The sequence below is a fragment of the Aplidium turbinatum genome, chromosome 6 (assembly GCF_918807975.1).
Source record: "Aplidium turbinatum chromosome 6, kaAplTurb1.1, whole genome shotgun sequence".
NCBI lineage: Eukaryota > Metazoa > Chordata > Ascidiacea > Aplousobranchia > Polyclinidae > Aplidium > Aplidium turbinatum.
In genome coordinates, this window is record NC_137477.1 from 15,325,771 (window position 1) to 15,352,752 (window position 26,982).

The 26,982-nt window shown below is 44.8% G+C and overlaps 2 non-coding genes and 2 pseudogenes across 2 annotated transcripts; all 4 read right to left on the reverse strand.

Moving 5' to 3' along the window:
• Nucleotides 1-18,631: 18,631 nt before the first annotated feature.
• Nucleotides 18,632-18,837, reverse strand: LOC145772895 (U2 spliceosomal RNA; annotated as a pseudogene).
• A 6,503-nt stretch (nucleotides 18,838-25,340) lies between these two features.
• On the reverse strand, nucleotides 25,341-25,447 carry LOC145772929 (U6 spliceosomal RNA). Its single transcript, XR_014289356.1, has one exon. It is a non-coding gene; the product is annotated as a U6 spliceosomal RNA (small nuclear RNA).
• Nucleotides 25,448-25,629: 182 nt separating this feature from the next.
• LOC145773410 (U1 spliceosomal RNA) lies at nucleotides 25,630-25,792 on the reverse strand. The gene has a single exon (XR_014289793.1). It is a non-coding gene; the product is annotated as a U1 spliceosomal RNA (small nuclear RNA).
• An 854-nt stretch (nucleotides 25,793-26,646) lies between these two features.
• LOC145772897 (U2 spliceosomal RNA) lies at nucleotides 26,647-26,820 on the reverse strand (annotated as a pseudogene).
• Between the last annotated feature and the right edge of the window lie 162 nt (nucleotides 26,821-26,982).

Here is a 26,982-nt window from a genome sequence, read left to right on the forward strand (position 1 = left end):
TCTCGACTTTCCTCTTGCTGATCTTGGAGCAGACTAGGAGATGGCGGGTCAAGCTCAAGAACTAGCGCGTTTTGGTAGATAATTAATTTTTAAATTTTATTTGAGTTTGTTTGTGTGTGTGTATCTTCTTGTTGCCCGCTTCAAGAAGGGCACCTGTTTGGAGGAAACGGGCCACCGCAGTCTGACACCTCATTTGGCGGAGATGCCAGAGAGGAGCGGCCAGAGGGAGGGTAGCTTTCGCTGACCCCAGAGTCGTCTTGGAATGGGCCGCTGCAATCCTGTCATCCCAGAGCGAGTGGGACAACGGAGAGGGACGGTTAAAGATCTCCCGCTGCAATCACTCTTCCGGCATCAGGCCGTTGCAGATGAGTGAGAGGGACGGGTTAAAGGTGGGTTGTTACGCCCTTGGCTGTCTAAACTTCTTCAAAGATGATCTACGACCGTACTGTGCTAGTGAGACCCACCGCTGCAATCAGTCATCCCTACCACCGAGGATGACTGAGAGGGCGGTTGAAGAGTGGATCTCGACTGTTTCTTCTTTCTTCTGACCGTAGGAGGAGGTTTGGAAGGAGTAGAAATGTCAGATGACAAAGGAATGTTATGTTTTTGTGTTATGTCTTTCGTTTTTGTCATGATCACCCACAGGGCTTGAGTGGTGGACCGTTTTGTGTCCTGTATATATGTGTCGCCTATGTCCAGAGATTTCTTCTTTTGGATGATGGTGTGCTTGGCGACATTCATCATGGTAAGAAGGATCAGGTTGTTCTTTTGTCCTCCACGGAGTTGGTTGTAAAGGATCATGTCCTTTGTTATTTCTATGTCTTCCTTGGTTAGGTCAAGATATTGTTGTTTCAGGCGCTCCCATATTCCTTGTGCAAAGGAGCACTTGGTGAGGATGTGGGCCACATTGTCTTCTGGTTTTCTGCAGAATTTGCAGTTTGTTTTTCTGTCGGAATGTATTGATCTATTAAAATCTCCCCATTTGTATCCTCCATGTGCAATCCGAAAGGACATGGAGGATAGGTGAGGTGGAAGGAAGAGTTTGATTCCCTTGTTTTTCAGGAGGATCTCATTCCAAGGAATCTTCTTTCCGTTTTCATCAATCTTGTCAATTTTCTTTTCATTTTGCGTTTTCAGATTGATGTAGATATTTTTGTAGGAAGTATTTTCCCAGTCGTGTTTCAAGCCTTTGAGTTTGCAAAAGGACTTGAAGATGTCCGCATACATTTCGTTTGGAATTGGGGCATGCGGAATGCTGTTGGAGAACAGATGAGGATTAATGTGTCTCATTCTGTAACTCAAATTGAACATGGCCCATTCGTGCCAGATTTCGGTGGCGTCTTCTAGAGGGAAGAGATGGCGAATTCTGTCGATGCGGCTTGTTTGAAATTTTGATTGGATGTCCACCATGTTGATGCCTCCATCTTTGACAGGAGGAAACGTCTTGCTTCTCTGGAGCTGTTCGAATGGTGAAGGATACCAGAGGAAGTCGAAGAGGATTTTGTTTAGTTCTTTGATGTGTTGTTTCGTTGGCATCAGCACTCTACTGAGATGCAAAGTGACGGGTACCAAGAGAGTGTTGATGATCGAGATCTTTCCATAGAGGGAGAGTCTTCGTGGTTTGTGGATGTTGGCGATCGTTTGAGTTTTCTTGATGGCGGTCTGCCAGTTCATCTTGTCAAGTTGTGTTTTGTTTGTGCCTAGCCAGATGCCCAGGATCTTGACGTTGTTCAAGATCGCAGCTTCTGGAAAGAGTTGCTGAGCTCTTTGGGCCAGGTCAGGTTTGGACGCCAGGATCTGGGTCTTTCCCTGGTTCACTTTCTGGCCGGACATCGTCTGATAGATGGCTAGTTCTTTGTTGATTTCCTTGAGAGATGGAATGTCTCTTGTGATGAAAGTGGTGTCGTCCGCATATTGCTGGATTTTGATTGTCAGCTTGGAAAAGCGAAAACCGTTGATCAGATGATTTTTCTCTATGCGTCGGGTGAGAATGTCAGCACAGATTATGAAATAGAGCATGCTGAGGGGACAACCCTGTCGTATGCCCCTTTTAACGTTTATTCGTTTTGTTAAAGCTCCATTGATTTCTATTTTGCTTTTTGTTTTGTGGTAAACTAATGACAGGTAATTCATCATTATTGGTTTTACTCCGAGTTTCTTCAAGATTCCATAGAGGAAGGAGTGACTAACTCTATCGAAAGCTTTTTCAAAGTTAGTTATCATGACGTACAAGTCCCTGTGTTGAGTTTGAGAAGCTTCCAGGGCAGCTTGTATATTCATTGTAACATGCTCTATTCTGCGGTTTGGCAGTCCACATTTCTGATTCGGACAAATCAGGTTTGTGATCATGGGTGTGAGTCTGTTGGAGAGGATTTTGCTCAAGATCTTGTAGTCTGTGTTGAGCAGAGAGATCGGTCTCCAATTTTTGAGCTTTTCTTTTTCACCTTTTTTAAAGATTAACTTCACTTTTGCTTCTCTCATTGAGGGAGTCATTGTTTTTCTCAAGTAGCAATTTGTAAGCATCTCTAGAATGTCGTGTTTCAGGAAATGCCAGCATTTTTGGTAGAATAATGAGCCGAGACCATCTGATCCAGGTGCAGAATCCTTGTTAAGAGAATCGATGGCGGTTTTTACTTCTTTTAGAGTTATGAGCTGTTCTGCTTGTTCAGCTGCGTCTTCTTCAATTTTGGCCTCTCCCAGAATGTTTAGGTAACTGTTCTGTTCTTGAGGGTTGATGTGGTCTTCTATGCCCCATAGGGAGTGGTAGAAGCTGTGTACTTCTTTGAGAATGTCTTCTTTCTTGGTGAGAGTTGTGTTGTTTGCGTCGTGTATCTCAGTGATAGAGCTACTTTTACAATTTTGTTCCTCTGCTTTGAAGAAGCTTTTAGATGGCTCTTCATCGCTATTTGGGATAGTTCTGGATCTGATTTGCGATCCGACTGCTTTATAATCGTAGAAGTTGTTGATTTTCTCCAAGAATTCCGGGCGACGATCTTCCAGGACGTGGTCTGGATGAGCGTCCAGAGTGTGGAGCATATTTTTCGCTTGATTGTAATCTTCTCTACGCTTGAGTGCGACATCTTGCGAGAGTTCAATCAGTCGATTTTTCAACATTTTCTTGCCATGATCCCACCTTATAAGCATGTCTGGTGGTTCTATTTGTGGTACGTTTATGGTCCAATTTTCCCAAGCCGTTTCGAGCTCTGTTATGACGTGAGCATATTCTAATATGCTGTTATTGATTTTGTATGAATATTCACCCCATTTGGTGTGTTGTTGATATTTTAGATGAATTATTGGTAATGTGCAGTGGTCTGATGATGTGAAGTATTCATGTTTGATGTTATGATAATTTTCAAGTGCATGTTCATTTATGTATATTCTATCTATCCTGGTCTTACTGTTGTGGTTTTGGCGCGTGAACAGTCTTTTGTAAGGATATTCTTGTCTGAATATGTCTGTCAATTGGTTATGATGTATTAATGTTCTAAGTGCTGTTTTATCCGGTGTAGTGAAGAAAAATTGCGGCTTAGCAGTGTCCAACGGATCAAGGATCACGTTAAAATCACCAAGTAAGACCACATGTTGATGTTCATATTCCAGCATAGCCTCGGAGAGCAGTTCAAAACATGACTTTCTCTCTCCGTTGCTCTGCGGAAGGTATGCATTGAATATGTTTATGTTATTTTTACCACATTTGATGTTGAGGTGATGTATTCGATTTTGTACTATGGTGTGGTGTGTAATTTCGGATCTGTCATGTATGTCTTTCTTCATGACGAAAATTGTCCCCGCACGGAAGTGGGTTCTGTCAGGTTCAATGTTCGCGTATGTTATGTAATTGTTGTGTTGAGCCCACGTCTCGAGTTGATCGGTGGGGATTCTGTGTGTTTCCTGAATTGCCAGTACAGAGAGTCTGTGAGATGTAAAGAACTGTTTGACATCTCGCAATTTCTTGGATATTCCGTTGATGTTCATTGAGCCAACCTTGAGGTTGCCCAGTCCGGCGTCCGAATCGTCACTCTCCGTATCTGTGAACATGATTATAGATAGAGAAAAAGCAGATTAAAGTTTAAGAGTTTTGGACTAGACCGTGTAGTTGGCTGGGACGCCGTCTGAGTCCGTGAGCTCACCCACCGAACTGAAGACATTTCGATGGAGAGGAGAGGTCCCGGTCAGTTCAGCCCGCGTAGACTCTCTCGAAGAAACGGACTCCGAGTCAGTTGACGAGTTGTCATTGTCAACTGAGACCGACGCATCCTTGGAGCTGGCGTGGGATGCGTCGTGGTCTCTGGGATTCGTCGTCCTGGGAGATGCTGGTTGGGCAATCGATCTCCGCTTTAGCAAGGGTTCTTTTGGAGTCGATGTCTTGGACTCTGTGTTGGACATGGGCTTATCCGCTATCTCAGTATCTGATGAGAAGATGCTGCGCATGGAGGTTTTGGGGTTGTGTTTACCTCCTTTGCCCACGGTGATAAAGCCATCGTCGCTCGTGGGGGGGTTCTTTCTCTTCCTACTCTTTTCCCGGAACTTTTCTCTTGCATTGCAACCAGGTTTGTGTCGGCCTGTTGATCGGCATACATGACAGGCGAGCTGCTGCCTGGTTGGCGACGAATCTGACACATACGTTTTTCTTGGTCTGGATGCAGCAAAACGCGGTCTGGACTTCTCGGCCTGTCTTGCAAGGAAAGCGGCCTCTGATCTTTGGCAGAAGAGTTCGTTGCTTCTGTTTATGGATTCTCTCGAGCGTCCCTGTTTCCTGGGTTGTCTAGGCGCCCGGTCACGGGGTGGATCAGTTTTGGACGCCCCGTCTCGATGTGGATTGGCCTGGGTCTTCTTCGGTTTTGTGGGGCACTTTGATGTTAAATGGCCCCGGGCTTTGCAGATCTGACACAGTGGCAAATGTCCCTCTCCAGGCTTGGTGATGGATATCCACTCACCAAACATCTGCACTTTCTCTGGGATGTTAGCGAGTTTAGTGTTCTGCAGGTAAACATGCAGAAACTCGTTGCAGATGGTGGGGTGCTGCTTATGTCTACCTTTGATCATCTGATAAACTTTACCCCAGTTTGCTTGGCAAGCAAACTCGTTGATTAAATCCAGATGCCACTCGTCTGGCACTGGATATAAAGTAATCACGTCGCATGGTGGCATAGGGCGCCATACTTTGATTACATAATCAGTTTCCTTGTACTTGTAGGTCACAGGTGACTGATGGTCTAGCGCCAGCTGTTCCATCAACAAGGATTTTGTTTCGTTCTCAGAAGCTGAGAACGTGACGGTGGAAATGTGCTGCCGCAGGCTCTTGGCACGCACAGCTTTTAGCTCCTTTCCATACATTGCAAGGAAGCCATCTTGCATAAAGAAACTGATGAAGGTGCTTACATCAAGCCAGGTCTGGCTGGATGCTTGCACAACCAAGGTTCTTTGATATTTAAACTCGTTGGCCTTAGAGTCGCCCATGAGTATAGCTGGTGTTTAGTTTATGTTATTTTAAATATAAAGAATTAACAAAGACTTACCAACGTCCAAGCTTTTCAAGTTTTAAATTTTCCTTCTGAAGGAAAATTCAGCTAAATTCTGTCTTGACCACACCCAAAAAGCTGGTCACGTACTGTCTAGACTCGCTGTAGCTAACTGGCTATTCTCACCTGACCTACTTTCTACGTGGCAATCAGCTAATTCCCTTAAGGGGAAAGGGCTGACTCCAAAAAAAATCTAGGGAGGGAAAAAAAGCTAACTACTCGCCTAGATCAGTGGTTCCCAGCAAGGGGGCCACTGATCTAGCTGACTTAGGCTATTTTCTAAACTTTCTAGTTATTTATTTATCTAGCTGACTTTAAAAAAAATCTAAAAAGGCTAAAAAGACATCTTGTTTTTTTTTTTTTTTTTTGTTTTTTGTTTTTTTTTTTTTTTTTTTTTTTTCTCTTGCGCAACGCTCAGAGTTCAAGATGGATACCACTACATCTTGCAGGTTTACAAATTGTCCATATGGAATGGATTTGTTTCCTGTCTCATCATTAGTGCGTCCGCTCCGGGAGCCGTCCACACACCCAAACACTCAGCAGGCACACCATACTTACATGGAAGATACCTACCAGGGAGGCGAGGGACTCACTACGACCGAAGGGACCCACCGCGGTAGATGGTAATCTGTGGATGTAAATGTTTGGTTAGTGGCTGCCTCAAGCTGATCTGCCTGTCTCGACTTTCCTCTTGCTGATCTTGGAGCAGTCTAGGAGATGGCGGGTCAAGCTCAAGAACTAGCGCGTTTTGTCAAAGAGTTAATTTTAATTTTATTTGTGATTGTTTATGTGTGTGTATCTTCTTGTTGCCCGCTTGAAGAAGGGCACCTGTTTGGAGGAAACGGGCCACTGCAGTCTGACACCTCATTTGGCGGAGATGCCAGAGAGGAGCGGCCAGAGGGAGGGTAGCTTTCGCTGACCCCAGAGTCATCATGGAATTGGCCGCTGCAATCCTGTCATCCCAGAGCGAGTGGGACGACGGAGAGGGACGGTTAAAGATCTCCCGCTGCAATCACTCTTCCGGCATCAGGCCGTTGGAGATGAGTGAGAGGGACGGGTTAAAGGTGGGTTGTTACGCCCTTGGCTGTCTAATCTTCTTCAAAGATGATCTACGACCGTACTGTTCTAGTGAGATCCACCGCTGCAATCAGTCATCCCTACCACCGAGGACGACTGAGAGGGCGGTTGAAGAGTGGATCTCGACTGGTTCTTCTTTCTTCTGACCGTAGGAGGAGGTTTAGAAGGAGTAGAAATGTCAGATGACAAAGGAATGTTATGTTTTTGTGTTATGTTTTTCGTTTTTGTCATGATGACCCACAGGGCTTGAATGGTGGACCGTTTTGTGTCCTGTATATATGTGTCGCCTATGTCCAGAGATATCTTCTTTTGGATGATGGTGTGTTTGGCGACATTCATCATGGTCAAAAGAATCGGATTGTTCTTCTGTCCGTCAGGGATTTGGTTGTGGAGGATCATGTCCTTTGTTATTTCTATGTCTTCCTTGGTTAGGCCAAGATATTGTTGTTTCAGGCGCTCCCATATTCTTTGTGCAAAGGAGCACTTGGTGAGGACGTGGGCCACATTGTCTTCTGGTTTTCTGCAGAATTTGCAGTTTGTTTTTCTGTCGGAGTGTATTGATCTATTAAAATCTCCCCATTTGTATCCTCCATGTGCAATCCGAAAGGACATGGAGGATAGGTGAGGTGGAAGGAAGAGTTTGATTCCCTTGTTTTTCAAGAGGATCTCATTCCAAGGAATCTTCTTTCCGTTTTCATCAATCTTGTCAATTTTCTTTTCATTTTGCGTTTTCAGATTGATGTAGATATTTTTGTAGGAAGTGTTTTCCCAGTCGTGTTTCAAGCCTTTGAGTTTGCAAAAGGACTTGAAGATGTCCGCATACATTTCGTTTGGAATTGGGGCATGCGGAATGCTGTTGGAGAACAGATGAGGATTAATGTGTCTCATTCTGTAACTCAAATTGAACATGGCCCATTCGTGCCAGATTTCGGTGGCGTCTTCTAGTGAGAAGAGGTGGCGAATTCTGTCGATGCGGCTTGTTTGAAATTTTGATTGGATGTCCACCATGTTGATGCCTCCATCTTTGACAGGAGGAAACGTCTTGCTTCTCTGGAGCTGTTCGAATGGTGAAGGATACCAGAGGAAGTCGAAGAGGATTTTGTTTAGTTCTTTGATGTGTTGTTTCGTTGGCATCAGCACTCTACTGAGATGCAAAGTGACGGGTACCAAGAGAGTGTTGATGATCGAGATCTTTCCATAGAGGGAGAGTCTTCGTGGTTTGTGGATGTTGGCGATCGTTTGAGTTTTTTTGATGGCGGTCTGCCAGTTCATCTTGTCAAGTTGTGTTTTGTTTGTGCCTAGCCAGATGCCCAGGATCTTGACGTTGTTCAAGATCGCAGCTTCTGGAAAGAGTTGCTGAGCTCTTTGGGCCAGGTCAGGTTTGGACGCCAGGATCTGGGTCTTTCCCTGGTTCACTTTCTGGCCGGACATCGTCTGGTAGATGGCTAGTTCTTTGTTGATTTTCTTGAGAGATGGAATGTCTCTTGTGATGAATGTGGTGTCGTCCGCATATTGCTGGATTTTGATTGTCAGCTTGGAAAAGCGAAAACCGTTGATCAGATGATTTTTCTCTATGCGTCGGGTGAGAACGTCAGCACAGATTATGAAATAGAGCATGCTGAGGGGACAACCCTGTCGTATGCCCCTTTTAACGTTTATTCGTTTTGTTAAAGCTCCATTGATTTCTATTTTGCTTTTTGTTTTGTGGTAAACTAATGACAGGTAATTCATCATTATTGGTTTTACTCCGAGTTTCTTCAAGATTCCATAGAGGAAGGAGTGACTAACTCTATCGAAAGCTTTTTCAAAGTCAGTTATCATGACGTACAAGTCCCTGTGTTGTGTTTGAGAAGCTTCCAGGGCAGCTTGTATATTCATTGTAACATGCTCTATTCTGCGGTTTGGCAGTCCACATTTCTGATTCGGACAAATCAGGTTTGTGATCATGGGTGTGAGTCTGTTGGAGAGGATTTTGCTCAAGATCTTGTAGTCTGTGTTGAGCAGAGAGATCGGTCTCCAATTTTTGAGCTTTTCTTTTTCACCTTTTTTAAAGATTAACTTCACTTTTGCTTCTCTCATTGAGGGAGTCATTGTTTTTCTCAAGTAGCAATTTGTAAGCATCTCTAGAATGTCGTGTTTCAGGAAATGCCAGCATTTTTGGTAGAATAATGAGCCGAGACCATCTGATCCAGGTGCAGAATCCTTGTTAAGAGAATCGATGGCGGTTTTTACTTCTTTGAGACTGATCAGCTGTTCCGCTTGTTCAGCTGCGTCTTCCTCAATTTTGGCCTCTCCAAGAATGTTTAAGTAGTTGTTTTGTTCTTGAGAGTTTATGTTGTCTTTTACACCCCATAGGGAGTGGTAGAAGCTGTGTACTTCTTTGAGAATGTCTTCTTTCTTGGTGAGTGTTGTGTTGTTTGCGTCGTGTATCTCAGTGATAGAGGTACTTTTACAATTTTGTTCCTCTGCTTTGAAGAAGCTTTTAGATGGTTCTTCATCGCTAGTTGGGATAGTTCTGGATCTGATTTGCGATCCGACTGCTTTATAATCGTAGAAGTTGTTGATTTTCTCCAAGAATTCCGGGCGACGATCTTCCAGGACGTGGTCTGGATGAGCGTCCAGAGTGTGGAGCATATTTTTCGCTTGATTGTAATCTTCTCTACGCTTGAGTGCGACATCTTGCGAGAGTTCAATCAGTCGATTTTTCAACATTTTCTTGCCATGATCCCACCTTATTAGCATGTCTGGTGGTTCTATTTGTGGTACGTTTATGGTCCAGTTTTCCCAAGCCGTTTCGAGCTCTGTTATGACGTGAGCATATTCTAATATGCTGTTATTGATTTTGTATGAATATTCACCCCATTTGGTGTGTTGTTGATATTTTAGATGAATTATTGGTAATGTGCAGTGGTCTGATGATGTGAAGTATTCATGTTTGATGTTATGATAATTTTCAAGTGCATGTTCATTTATGTATATTCTATCTATCCTGGTCTTACTGTTGTGGTTTTGGCGCGTGAACAGTCTTTTGTAAGGATATTCTTGTCTGAATATGTCTGTCAATTGGTTATGATGTATTAATGTTCTAAGTGCTGTTTTATCCGGTGTAGTGAAGAAAAATTGCGGCTTAGCAGTGTCCAACGGATCAAGGATCACGTTAAAATCACCAAGTAAGACCACATGTTGATGTTCATATTCCAGCATAGCCTCGGAGAGCAGTTCAAAGCATGACTTTCTCTCTCCGTTGCTCTGCGGAAGGTATGCATTGAATATGTTTATGTTATTTTTACCACATTTGATGTTGAGGTGATGTATTCGATTTTGTACTATTGTGTGATGTGTGATTTCGGACCTATCGTGTATGTCCTTCTTTACGATGAACATTGTCCCTGCATAGAAGGGGGTTCTATCAGGTTCTATGTTTGTATATGTTATGTAATTGTTATGTTGAGCCCACGTCTCGAGTTGATCGGTGGGGATTCTGTGTGTTTCCTGAATTGCCAGTACAGAGAGTCTGTGAGATGTAAAGAACTGTTTGACATCTCGCAATTTCTTGGATATTCCGTTGATGTTCATTGAGCCAACCTTGAGGTTGCCCAGTCCGGCGTCCGAATCGTCACTCTCCGTATCTGTGAACATGATTATAGATAGAGAAAAAGCAGATTAAAGTTTAAGAGTTTTGGACTAGACCGTGTAGTTGGCTGGGACGCCGTCTGAGTCCGTGAGCTCACCCACCGAACTGAAGACATTTCGATGGAGAGGAGAGGTCCCGGTCAGTTCAGCCCGCGTAGACTCTCTCGAAGAAACGGACTCCGAGTCAGTTGACGAGTTGTCATTGTCAACTGAGACCGACGCATCCTTGGAGCTGGCGTGGGATGCGTCGTGGTCTCTGGGATTCGTCGTCCTGGGAGATGCTGGTTGGGCAATCGATCTCCGCTTTAGCAAGGGTTCTTTTGGAGTCGATGTCTTGGACTCTGTGTTGGACATGGGCTTATCCGCTATCTCAGTATCTGATGAGAAGATGCTGCGCATGGAGGTTTTGGGGTTGTGTTTCCCTCCTTTGCCCACGGTGATAAAGCCATCGTCGCTCGTGGGGGGGTTCTTTCTCTTCCTACTCTTTTCCCTGAACTTTTCTCTTGCATTGCAACCAGGTTTGTGTCGGCCTGTTGATTGGCACACATGACAGGCGAGCTGCTGCCTGGTTGGCGACGAATCTGACACATACGTTTTTTTTGGTCTGGATGCAGCAAAACGCGGTCTGGACTTCTCGGCCTGTCTCGCAAGGAAAGCGGCCTCTGATCTTTGGCAGAAGAGTTCGTTGCTTCTGTTTATGGATTCTCTCGAGCGTCCTTGTTTCCTGGGTTGTCTAGGCGCCCGGTCTCGGGGTGGGTCGGCCTTGGACTCCCGGTCTCGAGGTGGGTTGGCCTGGGTCTTCTTCGGCTTCGTGGGGCATTTGGAAGTTAGGTGGCCCCGGACTTTGCATATTTGGCAGAGTGGCAAATGTCCCTCTCCAGGCTTGGTGATGGATATCCACTCACCAAACATCTGCACTTTCTCTGGGATGTTAGCGAGTTTAGTGTTCTGCAGGTACACATGCAGAAACTCGTTGCAGATGGTGGGGTGCTGCTTGTGTTTACCTTTAACCATCTGGTAAACATTTCCCCAGTTTGCTTGGCAAGCAAACTCATTAATTAAATCCAGATGCCACTCGCCCGGCACTGGATATAATGTGATCACGTCGCATGGTGGCATCGGTCGCCATACTTTGATCATGTAACCTACTTCCTTGTGTGTATAGGTCACGGGTGACTGATGGTCTAGCGCCAGCTGTTCCATCAGCACGGATTTGGTTTCGTTCTCAGAAGCTGAGAACGTGACGGTGAAAATGTGCTGCCGCAGGCTCTTGGCACGCACAGCTTTTAGCTCCTTTCCATACTTTGCAAGGAAGCCATCTTGCATAAAGAAACTGATGAAAGTGCTTACATCAAGCCAGGACTGGCTGGATGCTTGCACAACCAAGGTTCTTTGATATTTAAACTCGTTGGCCTTAGAGTCGCCCATGAGTATAGCTGGTGTTTAGTTTATGTTATTTTAAATATAAGAATTAACAAAGACTTACCAAAGTCCAAGCTTTTCAAGTTTTAAATTTTCCTTCTGAAGGAAAATTTAGCTAAATTCTGTCTTGACCACACCCTAAAAGCTGGTCACGTACTGTCTAGACTCGCTGTAGCTAACTGGCTATTCTCACCTGACCTACTTTCTACGTGGCAATCAGCTAATTCCCTTAAGGGGAAAAGGCTGACTCCAAAAAAAATTCTAGGGAGGGAAAAAAAGCTAACTACTCGCCTAGATCAGTGGTTCCCAGCAAGGGGGCCACTGATCTAGCTGACTTAGGCTATTTTCTAAACTTTCTAGTTATTTATTTATCTAGCTGACTTTAAAAAAAAATCTAAAAAGGCTAGTAAAAGTTAGGCCGGTGTCGCTTTCACTCGCTCGCTCTAGCGAGGAAAGCAAGGCTTGCTGTTAGTCGCTTTTTGGCAGCAATGTCTCCAAAGCCACCAGGTCGCAATTAATCGTTCGCAGTGAATAAGGCTCGTGATTTTTTTTTTTTTTTTTTTTTTTTTTTTTTCTTTTCGCGCAACGCTCAGAGTTCAAGATGGATAACACTACATCTTGCAGGTTTACAAATTGTCCATATGGAATGGATTTGTTTCCTGTCTCATCATTAGTGCGTCCGCTCCGGGAGCCGTCCACACACCCAAACACTCAGCAGGCACACCATACTTACATGGAAGATACCTACCAGGGAGGCGAGGGACTCACTACGACCGAAGGGACCCACCGCGGTAGATGGTAATCTGTGGATGTAAATGTTTGGTTAGTGGCTGCCTCAAGCTGATCTGCCTGTCTCAACTTTGCTCTTGCTGATCTTGGAGCAGTCTAGGAGATGGCGGGTCAAGCTCAAGAACTAGCGCATTTTGGTAGAGAGTTAATTTTAATTTTATTTGAAATTGTTTGTGTGTGTGTATCTTCTTGTTGCCCGCTTCAAGAAGGGCACCTGTTTGGAGAAAACGGGCCGCCGCAGTCTGACACCTCATTTGGCGGAGATGCCAGAGAGGAGCGGCCAGAGGGAGGGTAGCTTTCGCTGACCCCAGAGTCGTCTTGGAATGGGCCGCTGCAATCCTGTCATCCCAGAGCGAGTGGGACAACGGAGAGGGACGGTTAAAGATCTCCCGCTGCAATCACTCTTCCGGCATCAGGCCGTTGTAGATGAGTGAGAGGGACGGGTTAAAGGTGGGTTGTTACGCCCTTGGCTGTCTAAACTTCTTCAAAGATGATCTACGATCGTACTGTGCTAGTGAGATCCACCGCTGCAATCAGTCATCCCTACCACCGAGGACGACTGAGAGGGCGGTTGAAGAGTGGATCTCGACTGGTTCTTCTTTCTTCTGACCGTAGGAGGAGGTTTGGAAGGAGTAGAAATGTCAGATGACAAAGGAATGTTATGTTTTTGTGTTATGTCTTTCGTTTTTGTCATGATGACCCACAGGGCTTGAATGGTGAATCGTTTTGTGTCCTGTATATATGTGTCGCCTATGTCCAGAGATTTCTTCTTTTGGATGATGGTGTGCTTGGCGACATTCATCATGGTCAAAAGAATCGGGTTGTTTTTTTGTCCTCCAGGGAGTTGGTTGTAAAGGATCATGTCCTTTGTTATTTCTATGTCTTCCTTGGTTAGGTCAAGATATTGTTGTTTCAGGCGCTCCCATATTCCTTGTGCAAAGGAGCACTTGGTGAGGACGTGGGCCACATTGTCTTCTGGTTTTCTGCAGAATTTGCAGTTTGTTTTTCTGTCGGAATTTATTGATCTATTAAAATCTCCCCATTTGTATCCTCCATGTGCAATCCGAAAGGACATGGAGGATAGGTGAGGTGGAAGGAGGAGTTTGATTCCCTTGTTTTTCAAGAGGATCTCATTCCAAGGAATCTTCTTTCCGTTTTCATCAATCTTGTCAATCTTCTTTTCATTTTGCGTTTTCAGATTGATGTAGATATTTTTGTAGGAAGTATTTTCCCAGTCGTGTTTCAAGCCTTTGAGTTTGCAAAAGGACTTGAAGATGTCCGCATACATTTCGTTTGGAATTGGAGCATGCGGAATGCTGTTGGAGAACAGATGAGGATTAATGTGTCTCATTCTGTAGCTCAAATTGAACATGGCCCATTCGTGCCAGATTTCGGTGGCGTCTTCTAGTGGGAAGAGGTGCCGAATTCTGTCTATGCGACTAGTTTGGAATTTTGATTGGATGTCCACCATGTTGATGCCTCCATTTTTGACAGGAGGAAACGTCTTGCTTCTCTGGAGTTGTTCGAATGGCGAAGGATGCCAGAGGAAGTCGAAGAGGATTTTGTTTAGTTCTTTGATGTGTTGTTTCGTTGGCATCAGCACTCTACTGAGATGCAAAGTGACGGGTACCAAGAGAGTGTTGATGATCGAGATCTTTCCATAGAGGGAGAGTCTTCGTGGTTTGTGGATGTTGGCGATCGTTTGAGTTTTCTTGATGGCGGTCTGCCAGTTCATCTTGTCAAGTTGTGTTTTGTTTGTGCCTAGCCAGATGCCCAGGATCTTGACGTTGTTCAAGATCGCAGCTTCTGGAAAGAGCTGCTGAGCTCTTTGGGCCAGGTCAGGTTTGGACGCCAGGATCTGGGTCTTTCCCTGGTTCACTTTCTGGCCGGACATCGTCTGGTAGATGGCTAGTTCTTTGTTGATTTCCTTGAGAGATGGAATGTCTCTTGTGATGAATGTGGTGTCGTCCGCATATTGCTGGATTTTGATTGTCAGCTTGGAAAAGCGAAAACCGTTGATCAGATGGTTTTTCTCTATGCGTCGGGTGAGAACGTCAGCACAGATTATGAAATAGAGCATGCTGAGGGGACAACCCTGTCGTATGCCCCTTTTAACGTTTATTCGTTTTGTTAAAGCTCCATTGATTTCTATCTTGCTTTTTGTTTTGTGGTAAACTAATGACAGGTAATTCATCATTATTGGTTTTACTCCGATTTTCTTCAAGATTCCATAGAGGAAGGAGTGACTAACTCTATCGAAAGCTTTTTCAAAGTCAGTTATCATGACGTACAAGTCCCTGTGTTGTGTTTGAGAAGCTTCCAGGGCAGCTTGTATATTCATTGTAACATGCTCTATTCTGCGGTTTGGCAGTCCACATTTCTGATTCGGACAAATCAGGTTTGTGATCATGGGTGTGAGTCTGTTGGAGAGGATTTTACTCAGGATCTTGTAATCAGTGTTGAGTAGAGAGATCGGTCTCCAATTTTTGAGCTTTTCTTTTTCACCTTTTTTAAAGATTAACTTCACTTTTGCTTCTCTCATTGAGGGAGTCATTGTTTTTCTCAAGTAGCAATTTGTAAGCATCTCTAGAATGTCGTGTTTCAGGAAATGCCAGCATTTTTGGTAGAATAATGAGCCGAGACCATCTGATCCAGGTGCAGAATCCTTGTTAAGAGAATCGATGGCGGTTTTTACTTCTTTTAGAGTTATGAGCTGTTCTGCTTGTTCAGCTGCGTCTTCTTCAATTTTGGCCTCTCCCAGAATGTTTAGGTAACTGTTCTGTTCTTGAGGGTTGATGTGGTCTTCTATGCCTCATAGGGAGTGGTAGAAGCTGTGTACTTCTTTGAGAATGTCTTCTTTCTTGGTGAGAGTTGTGTTGTTTGCGTCGTGTATCTCAGTGATAGAGCTACTTTTACAATTTTGTTCCTCTGCTTTGAAGAAGCTTTTAGATGGCTCTTCATCGCTAGTTGGGATAGTTCTGGATCTGATTTGCGATCCGACTGCTTTATAATCGTAGAAGTTGTTGATTTTCTCCAAGAATTCCGGGCGACGATCTTCCAGGGCGTGGTCTGGATGAGCGTCCAGAGTGTGGAGCATATTTTTCGCTTGATTGTAATCTTCTCTACGCTTGAGTGCGACATCTTGCGAGAGTTCAATCAGTCGATTTTTCAACATTTTCTTGCCATGATCCCACCTTATAAGCATGTCTGGTGGTTCTATTTGTGGTACGTTTATGGTCCAATTTTCCCAAGCCGTTTCGAGCTCTGTTATGACGTGAGCATATTCTAATATGCTGTTATTGATTTTGTATGAATATTCACCCCATTTGGTGTGTTGTTGATATTTTAGATGAATTATTGGTAATGTGCAGTGGTCTGATGATGTGAAGTATTCATGTTTGATGTTATGATAATTTTCAAGTGCATGTTCATTTATGTATATTCTATCTATCCTGGTCTTACTGTTGTGGTTTTGGCGCGTGAACAGTCTTTTGTAAGGATATTCTTGTCTGAATATGTCTGTCAATTGGTTATGATGTATTAATGTTCTAAGTGCTGTTTTATCCGGTGTAGTGAAGAAAAATTGCGGCTTAGCAGTGTCCAACGGATCAAGGATCACGTTAAAATCACCAAGTAAGACCACATGTTGATGTTCATATTCCAGCATAGCCTCGGAGAGCAGTTCAAAACATGACTTTCTCTCTCCGTTGCTCTGCGGAAGGTATGCATTGAATATGTTTATGTTATTTTTACCACATTTGATGTTGAGGTGATGTATTCGATTTTGTACTATGGTGTGGTGTGTAATTTCGGATCTGTCATGTATGTCTTTCTTCATGACGAAAATTGTCCCCGCACGGAAGTGGGTTCTGTCAGGTTCAATGTTCGCGTATGTTATGTAATTGTTGTGTTGAGCCCACGTCTCGAGTTGATCGGTGGGGATTCTGTGTGTTTCCTGAATTGCCAGTACAGAGAGTCTGTGAGATGTAAAGAACTGTTTGACATCTCGCAATTTCTTGGATATTCCGTTGATGTTCATTGAGCCAACCTTGAGGTTGCCCAGTCCGGCGTCCGAATCGTCACTCTCCGTATCTGTGAACATGATTATAGATAGAGAAAAAGCAGATTAAAGTTTAAGAGTTTTGGACTAGACCGTGTAGTTGGCTGGGACGCCGTCTGAGTCCGTGAGCTCACCCACCGAACTGAAGACATTTCGATGGAGAGGAGAGGTCCCGGTCAGTTCAGCCCGCGTAGACTCTCTCGAAGAAACGGACTCCGAGTCAGTTGACGAGTTGTCATTGTCAACTGAGACCGACGCATCCTTGGAGCTGGCGTGGGATGCGTCGTGGTCTCTGGGATTCGTCGTCCTGGGAGATGCTGGTTGGGCAATCGATCTCCGCTTTAGCAAGGGTTCTTTTGGAGTCGATGTCTTGGACTCTGTGTTGGACATGGGCTTATCCGCTATCTCAGTATCTGATGAGAAGATGCTGCGCATGGAGGTTTTGGGGTTGTGTTTCCCTCCTTTGCCCACGGTGATAAAGCCATCGTCGCTCGTGGGGGGGTTCTTTCTCTTCCTACTCTTTTCCCTGAACTTTTCTCTTGCATTGCAACCAGGTTTGTGTCGGCCTGTTGATTGGCACACATGACAGGCGAGCTGCTGCCTGGTTGGCGACGAATCTGACACATACGTTTTTTTTGGTCTGGATGCAGCAAAACGCGGTCTGGACTTCTCGGCCTGTCTCGCAAGGAAAGCGGCCTCTGATCTTTGGCAGAAGAGTTCGTTGCTTCTGTTTATGGATTCTCTCGAGCGTCCCTGTTTCCTGGGTTGTCTAGGCGCCCGGTCTCTGGGTGGGTCGGCCTTGGACTCCCGGTCTCGAGGTGGGTTGGCCTGGGTCTTCTTCGGCTTCGTGGGGCATTTGGAAGTTAGGTGGCCCCGGACTTTGCATATTTGGCAGAGTGGCAAATGTCCCTCTCCAGGCTTGGTGATGGATATCCACTCACCAAACATCTGCACTTTCTCTGGGATGTTAGCGAGTTTAGTGTTCTGGAGGTACACATGCAGAAACTCGTTGCAGATGGTGGGGTGCTGCTTGTGTTTACCTTTAACCATCTGGTAAACATTTCCCCAGTTTGCTTGGCAAGCAAACTCATTAATTAAATCCAGATGCCACTCGCCCGGCACTGGATATAATGTGATCACGTCGCATGGTGGCATCGGTCGCCATACTTTGATCACGTAACCTACTTCCTTGTGTAAATAGGTCACGGGTGACTGATGGTCTAGCGCCAGCTGTTCCATCAGCACGGATTTGGTTTCGTTCTCAGAAGCTGAGAACGTGACGGTGAAAATGTGCTGCCGCAGGCTCTTGGCACGCACAGCTTTTAGCTCCTTTCCATACTTTGCAAGGAAGCCATCTTGCATAAAGAAACTGATGAAAGTGCTTACATCAAGCCAGGACTGGCTGGATGCTTGCACAACCAAGGTTCTTTGATATTTAAACTCGTTGGCCTTAGAGTCGCCCATGAGTATAGCTGGTGTTTAGTTTATGTTATTTTAAATATAAGAAGCTTAACCAAGCGCCATATATAGCGGGCTAAATTTTCTTAAGAATGCTGTTTTTATTTCAAGCCAATGGCCTGCAGCAAAGCTCAGTTTCATTCGCTGCCATACATGCTATCATATGATGAGTGATCGCATTCTATTCTTTGAAAGGTAAGTCGCCCTCTGAGCATTGCTTGCTCACATTTATTAAACTAATGCAAGACATTTATTAAACTAATGCAAGACTCTGCATGTCACGTGCCGCTTGAAGCCGGCCGGTCAGTCAGTTGGTTTGTTCACGACTCGCGACGAAAAGAAGTTTGTGTCTGCGTAGGAGAACATCACATGTTTGACAAGGTGAGTCGCATTATTGGCACAGCTGTGCTGGCTGAATTGCTCAGCACAGGAACTTTTATTCAATAGAGAGTCATTGCAGAACACGCGACAACAAGCGAAAAATTTGCAACACCACACACACGTACGCGAGAGAGTAGATAACATCGGCGCAATGAATGAAAATGAACAGAAAATGACATATGATACACACGACGACCAATAAAACACAAGAAATGAGACCGACGAACAACGAAAGCCATGATTCGCATTTTCAATGATTGATTGTTCATTTATCCCACCCGAAGGTGGGATGTGGGCCGAACCCGGAGGTACTGCAATACCGGGACAACCCGTGGGTGCGACAAAGCGAGCTTTGAATCGACACCCCGTCTTCAAACATACATTTAATACAAGAGCCCAGCGATGCTGGGCGTCCCAGGTATTAAACTGAGAAGAACAGATACTACACTTGATCTTATTTTTTTTTTTTTTTTTTTTCGCTCCGGGAGCCGTCCACACACCCAAACACTCAGCAGGCATACCATACTTACATGGAAGATACCTACCAGGGAGGCGAGGGACTCACTACGACCGAAGGGACCCACCGCGGTAGATGGTAATCTGTGGATGTAAATATTTGGTTAGTGGCTGCCTCAAGCTGATCTGCCTGTCTCGACTTTCCTTTTGCTGATCTTGGAGCAGACTAGGAGATGGCGGGTCAAGCTCAAGAACTAGCGCGTTTTGGTAGATAATTAATTTTTAAATTTTATTTGAGTTTGTTTGTGTGTGTGTATCTTCTTGTTGCCCGCTTCAAGAAGGGCACCTGTTTGGAGGAAACGGGCCACCGCAGTCTGACACCTCATTTGGCGGAGATGCCAGAGAGGAGCGGCCAGAGGGAGGGTAGCTTTCTCTGACCCCAGAGTCGTCTTGGAATGGGCCGCTGCAATCCTGTCATCCCAGAGCGAGTGGGACAACGGAGAGGGACGGTTAAAGATCTCCCGCTGCAATCACTCTTCCGGCATCAGGCCGTTGCAGATGAGTGAGAGGGACGGGTTAAAGGTGGGTTGTTACGCCCTTGGCTGTCTAAACTTCTTCAAAGATGATCTACGACCGTACTGTGCTAGTGAGACCCACCGCTGCAATCAGTCATCCCTACCACCGAGGATGACTGAGAGGGCGGTTGAAGAGTGGATCTCGACTGTTTCTTCTTTCTTCTGACCGTAGGAGGAGGTTTGGAAGGAGTAGAAATGTCAGATGACAAAGGAATGTTATGTTTTTGTGTTATGTCTTTCGTTTTTGTCATGATCACCCACAGGGCTTGAGTGGTGGACCGTTTTGTGTCCTGTATATATGTGTCGCCTATGTCCAGAGATTTCTTCTTTTGGATGATGGTGTGCTTGGCGACATTCATCATGGTAAGAAGGATCAGGTTGTTCTTTTGTCCTCCAGGGAGTTGGTTGTAAAGGATCATGTCCTTTGTTATTTCTATGTCTTCCTTGGTTAGGTCAAGATATTGTTGTTTCAGGCGCTCCCATATTCCTTGTGCAAAGGAGCACTTGGTGAGGATGTGGGCCACATTGTCTTCTGGTTTTCTGCAGAATTTGCAGTTTGTTTTTCTGTCGGAATGTATTGATCTATTAAAATCTCCCCATTTGTATCCTCCATGTGCAATCCGAAAGGACATGGAGGATAGGTGAGGTGGAAGGAAGAGTTTGATTCCCTTGTTTTTCAGGAGGATCTCATTCCAAGGAATCTTCTTTCCGTTTTCATCAATCTTGTCAATTTTTTTTTCATTTTGCGTTTTCAGATTGATGTAGATATTTTTGTAGGAAGTATTTTCCCAGTCGTGTTTCAAGCCTTTGAGTTTGCAAAAGGACTTGAAGATGTCCGCATACATTTCGTTTGGAATTGGGGCATGCGGAATGCTGTTGGAGAACAGATGAGGATTAATGTGTCTCATTCTGTAACTCAAATTGAACATGGCCCATTCGTGCCAGATTTCGGTGGCGTCTTCTAGAGGGAAGAGATGGCGAATTCTGTCGATGCGGCTTGTTTGAAATTTTGATTGGATGTCCACCATGTTGATGCCTCCATCTTTGACAGGAGGAAACGTCTTGCTTCTCTGGAGCTGTTCGAATGGTGAAGGATACCAGAGGAAGTCGAAGAGGATTTTGTTTAGTTCTTTGATGTGTTGTTTCGTTGGCATCAGCACTCTACTGAGATGCAAAGTGACGGGTACCAAGAGAGTGTTGATGATCGAGATCTTTCCATAGAGGGAGAGTCTTCGTGGTTTGTGGATGTTGGCGATCGTTTGAGTTTTCTTGATGGCGGTCTGCCAGTTCATCTTGTCAAGTTGTGTTTTGTTTGTGCCTAGCCAGATGCCCAGGATCTTGACGTTGTTCAAGATCGCAGCTTCTGGAAAGAGTTGCTGAGCTCTTTGGGCCAGGTCAGGTTTGGACGCCAGGATCTGGGTCTTTCCCTGGTTCACTTTCTGGCCGGACATCGTCTGATAGATGGCTAGTTCTTTGTTGATTTCCTTGAGAGATGGAATGTCTCTTGTGATGAAAGTGGTGTCGTCCGCATATTGCTGGATTTTGATTGTCAGCTTGGAAAAGCGAAAACCGTTGATCAGATGATTTTTCTCTATGCGTCGGGTGAGAACGTCAGCACAGATTATGAAATAGAGCATGCTGAGGGGACAACCCTGTCGTATGCCCCTTTTAACGTTTATTCGTTTTGTTAAAGCTCCATTGATTTCTATTTTGCTTTTTGTTTTGTGGTAAACTAATGACAGGTAATTCATCATTATTGGTTTTACTCCGAGTTTCTTCAAGATTCCATAGAGGAAGGAGTGACTAACTCTATCGAAAGCTTTTTCAAAGTCAGTTATCATGACGTACAAGTCCCTGTGTTGAGTTTGAGAAGCTTCCAGGGCAGCTTGTATATTCATTGTAACATGCTCTATTCTGCGGTTTGGCAGTCCACATTTCTGATTCGGACAAATCAGGTTTGTGATCATGGGTGTGAGTCTGTTGGAGAGGATTTTGCTCAAGATCTTGTAGTCTGTGTTGAGCAGAGAGATCGGTCTCCAATTTTTGAGCTTTTCTTTTTCACCTTTTTTAAAGATTAACTTCACTTTTGCTTCTCTCATTGAGGGAGTCATTGTTTTTCTCAAGTAGCAATTTGTAAGCATCTCTAGAATGTCGTGTTTCAGGAAATGCCAGCATTTTTGGTAGAATAATGAGCCGAGACCATCTGATCCAGGTGCAGAATCCTTGTTAAGAGAATCGATGGCGGTTTTTACTTCTTTGAGACTGATCAGCTGTTCCGCTTGTTCAGCTGCGTCTTCCTCAATTTTGGCCTCTCCAAGAATGTTTAAGTAGTTGTTTTGTTCTTGAGAGTTTATGTTGTCTTTTACACCCCATAGAGAGTGGTAGAAGCTGTGTACTTCTTTGAGAATGTCTTCTTTCTTGGTGAGTGTTGTGTTGTTTGCGTCGTGTATCTCAGTGATAGAGCTACTTTTACAATTTTGTTCCTCTGCTTTGAAGAAGCTTTTAGATGGCTCTTCATCGCTAGTTGGGATAGTTCTGGATCTGATTTGCGATCCGACTGCTTTATAATCGTAGAAGTTGTTGACTTTCTCCAAGAATTCCGGGCGACGATCTTCCAGGACGTGGTCTGGATGAGCGTCCAGAGTGTGGAGCATATTTTTCGCTTGATTGTAATCTTCTCTACGCTTGAGTGCGACATCTTGCGAGAGTTCCATCAGTCGATTTTTCAACATTTTCTTGCCTTGATCCCACCTTATAAGCATGTCTTGTGGTTCTATTTGTGGTACGTTTATAGTCCAATTTTCCCAAGCCGTTTCGAGCTCTGTTATGACGTGAGCATATTCTAATATGCTGTTATTGATTTTGTATGAATATTCACCCCATTTGATGTGTTGTTGATATTGGAGATGAATTATTGGTAATGTGCAGTGGTCTGATGATGTGAAATATTCATGTTTAATGTTATGATAATTTTCAAGTGTATGTTCATTTATGTATATTCTATCTATCCTGGTCTTACTGTTGTGGTTTTGGCGCGTGAACAGTCTTTTGTATGGATGTTCTTGTCTGAATATGTCTATCAGTTGGTTATGACGTATTAATGTTCTAAGTGCTGTTTTATCCGGTGTAGTGAAGAAAAATTGCGGCTTAGCAGTGTCTAACGGATCAAGTATCACGTTAAAATCACCAAGTAAGACCACATGTTGATGTTCATATTCCAGCATAGCCTCGGAGAGCAGTTCAAAACATGACTTTCTCTCTCCGTTGCTCTGCGGAAGGTATGCATTGAATATGTTTATGTTATTTTTACCACATTTGATGTTGAGGTGATGTATTCGATTTTGTACTATGGTGTGATGTGTGATTTCGGACCTATCGTGTATGTCCTTCTTTACGATGAACATTGTCCCTGCATAGAAGGGGGTTCTATCAGGTTCTATGTTGGTGTATGTTGTGTAATTGTTATGTTGTGCCCACGTCTCAAGTTGATCGGTGGGGATTCTGTGTGTTTCTTGTATTGCCAGTACAGAGAGTCTGTGAGATGTAAAGAAGTTTTTGACATCTCGCAATTTCTTGGATATTCCGTTGATGTTCATTGAGCCAACCTTGAGGTTGCCCAGTCCGGCGTCCGAATCGTCACTCTCCGTATCTGCGAACATGATTATAGATAGAAAAAGCAGCAGGTTAAAGTTTAAGAAGTTGGACTAGACCGTGTAGTTGGCTGGGACGCCGTCTGAGTCCGTGAGCTCACCCACCGAACTGAAGACATTTCGATGGGGAGGAGAGGTCCCGGTCAGTTCAGCCCGCGTAGACTCTCTCGAAGAAACGGACTCCGAGTCAGTTGACGAGTTGTCATTGTCAACTGAGACCGGCGCATCCTTGGAGCTGGCGTGGGATGCGTCGTGGTCTCTGGGATTCGTCGTCCTGGGAGATGCTGGTTGGGCAATCGATCTCCGCTTTAGCAAGGGTTCTTTTGGAGTCGATGTCTTGGACTCTGTGTTGGACATGGTCTTATCCACTATCTCAGTATCTGATGAGAAGATGCTGCGCATGGAGGTTTTGGGGTTGTGTTTACCTCCTTTGCCCACGGTGATAAAGCCATCGTCGCTCGTGGGGGGGTTCTTTCTCTTCCTACTCTTTTCCCGGAACTTTTCTCTTGCATTGCAACCAGGTTTGTGTCGGCCTGTTGATCGGCATACATGACAGGCGAGCTGCTGCCTGGTTGGCGACGAATCTGACACATACGTTTTTCTTGGTCTGGATGCAGCAAAACGCGGTCTGGACTTCTCGGCCTGTCTTGCAAGGAAAGCGGCCTCTGATCTTTGGCAGAAGAGTTCGTTGCTTCTGTTTATGGATTCTCTCGAGCGTCCCTGTTTCCTGGGTTGTCTAGGCGCCCGGTCACGGGGTGGATCAGTTTTGGACGCCCCGTCTCGATGTGGATTGGCCTGGGTCTTCTTCGGTTTTGTGGGGCACTTTGATGTTAAATGGCCCCGGGCTTTGCAGATCTGACACAGTGGCAAATGTCCCTCTCCAGGCTTGGTGATGGATATCCACTCACCAAACATCTGCACTTTCTCTGGGATGTTAGCGAGTTTAGTGTTCTGCAGGTAAACATGCAGAAACTCGTTGCAGATGGTGGGGTGCTGCTTATGTCTACCTTTGATCATCTGATAAACTTTACCCCAGTTTGCTTGGCAAGCAAACTCGTTGATTAAATCCAGATGCCACTCGTCTGGCACTGGATATAAAGTAATCACGTCGCATGGTGGCATAGGGCGCCATACTTTGATTACATAATCAGTTTCCTTGTACTTGTAGGTCACAGGTGACTGATGGTCTAGCGCCAGCTGTTCCATCAACAAGGATTTTGTTTCGTTCTCAGAAGCTGAGAACGTGACGGTGAAAATGTGCTGCCGCAGGCTCTTGGCACGCACAGCTTTTAGCTCCTTTCCATACATTGCAAGGAAGCCATCTTGCATAAAGAAACTGATGAAGGTGCTTACATCAAGCCAGGTCTGGCTGGATGCTTGCACAACCAAGGTTCTTTGATATTTAAACTCGTTGGCCTTAGAGTCGCCCATGAGTATAGCTGGTGTTTAGTTTATGTTATTTTAAATATAAAGAATTAACAAAGACTTACCAACGTCCAAGCTTTTCAAGTTTTAAATTTTCCTTCTGAAGGAAAATTCAGCTAAATTCTGTCTTGACCACACCCAAAAAGCTGGTCACGTACTGTCTAGACTCGCTGTAGCTAACTGGCTATTCTCACCTGACCTACTTTCTACGTGGCAATCAGCTAATTCCCTTAAGGGGAAAGGGCTGACTCCAAAAAAAATCTAGGGAGGGAAAAAAAGCTAACTACTCGCCTAGATCAGTGGTTCCCAGCAAGGGGGCCACTGATCTAGCTGTCGTAGGCTATTTTCTAAACTTTCTAGTTATTTATTTATCTAGCTGACTTTAAAAAAAAATCTAAAAAGGCTGGTAAAAGTTAGGCCGGTGTCGCTTTCACTCGCTCGCTCTAGCGAGGAAAGCAAGGCTTGCTGTTAGTCGCTTTTTGGCAGCAATGTTTCCAAAGCCACCAGTTCGCAATTAATCGTTCGCACTTTGAATAAGGCTCGTGAGACTTACCTTATTCAAATAGCTCTTAGCTCTTGAGAGCCGAGATCTTGAGAGCCGTAGATCTTAGCTCTTGAGAGCCGAGATCTTAGCTCTTGAGAGCCGAGAAGCGATAAAGCAATGCTCCACGACGTCGACGTTTAGACATCGCGGCGGCGCTTTCGGTCCGCCGGCCGGCAGTCCTGGTCGCATTTGAAATCGACTTTGTCGAATGGCTGGTGTTCTCCACTGCCTGGCAACGTGGGCACACCACGTGCGTGACGACACGATCAAGTCGCATCCAAGCAAAGGACAAGGCATAGAAAGCATGTCGATGAACTGTGGATGCACATCCAGTCGGTGACTAAAAGAAATATGGAACGCTTCACGATTTTGCGTGTCATCCTTGCGCAGGGGCCATGCTAATCTTCTCTGTATCGTTCCAATTTTAGTATATGTACTGCCGAAGCAAGTACGCTCACCTCTTGCTTTTGATTCGCTTAAAAAGCTTTCAGATGATTTCGCTTTCAGCTTGTGGTCTCGCAACAGCAGGACACAAGACAACAATTCGGTCTCCAAACGCTTGATATGTGTTGTACGGGGGGGGGGGATGGAAAAAGCTTTTTCTTCTTCTTCGCTTTCGGTTGATGAGTTAAAAAAGGGATAGCGCGAACGCAGTCCCCACTAACAGAAATTATACGACCGAGTTACCCACATTTGGGGTAATCGCAGAGGTCAACTTCTCCGAAGTGCAATGGTGAAGTCTCGCCCTGGGCCCACCGCCTACGTGATCACGGTGAAGACCCTCGTCAGGTAAGTATGAGTTGGTTGCCTGTCAGCATCTCTCTTCTGGGACCGTGATTCTCTTCGGCTTTGCTCCGTTGCTTTTGTTTGCCTTTTTTGTGTGTGAGCAGAACCTTTCGACGACACTTCAGCAGCTGCTGCTGTTTCTGTGATCACTCACTTACTTCGAAAAAGAACAATGTATGAGTTTGAAAAATGAGAGCAAACAATGCTCAGGCGCACTTACCTTGTATTCAAATAGAATGATGAAGAAGCTTAACCAAGCGCCATATATAGCGGGCTAAATTTTCTTAAGAATGCTGTTTTTATTTCAAGCCAATGGCCTGCAGCAAAGCTCAGTTTCATTCGCTGCCATACATGCTATCATATGATGAGTGATCGCATTCTATTCTTTGAAAGGTAAGTCGCCCTCTGAGCATTGCTTGCTCACATTTATTAAACTAATGCAAGACATTTATTAAACTAATGCAAGACTCTGCATGTCACGTGCCGCTTGAAGCCGGCCGGTCAGTCAGTTGGTTTGTTCACGACTCGCGACGAAAAGAAGTTTGTGTCTGCGTAGGAGAACATCACATGTTTGACAAGGTGAGTCGCATTATTGGCACAGCTGTGCTGGCTGAATTGCTCAGCACAGGAACTTTTATTCAATAGAGAGTCATTGCAGAACACGCGACAACAAGCGAAAAATTTGCAACACCACACACACGTACGCGAGAGAGTAGATAACATCGGCGCAATGAATGAAAATGAACAGAAAATGACATATGATACACACGACGACCAATAAAACACAAGAAATGAGACCGACGAACAACGAAAGCCATGATTCGCATTTTCAATGATTGATTGTTCATTTATCCCACCCGAAGGTGGGATGTGGGCCGAACCCGGAGGTACTGCAATACCGGGACAACCCGTGGGTGCGACAAAGCGAGCTTTGAATCGACACCCCGTCTTCAAACATACATTTAATACAAGAGCCCAGCGATGCTGGGCGTCCCAGGTATTAAACTGAGAAGAACAGATACTACACTTGATCTTATTTTTTTTTTTTTTTTTTTTTTTTTTTTTTTTTTTTTGATTTTTTTTCGCGCAACGCTCAGAGTTCAAGATGGATACCACTACATCTTGCAGGTTTACAAATTGTCCATATGGAATGGATTTGTTTCCTGTCTCATCATTAGTGCGTCCGCTCCGGGAGCCGTCC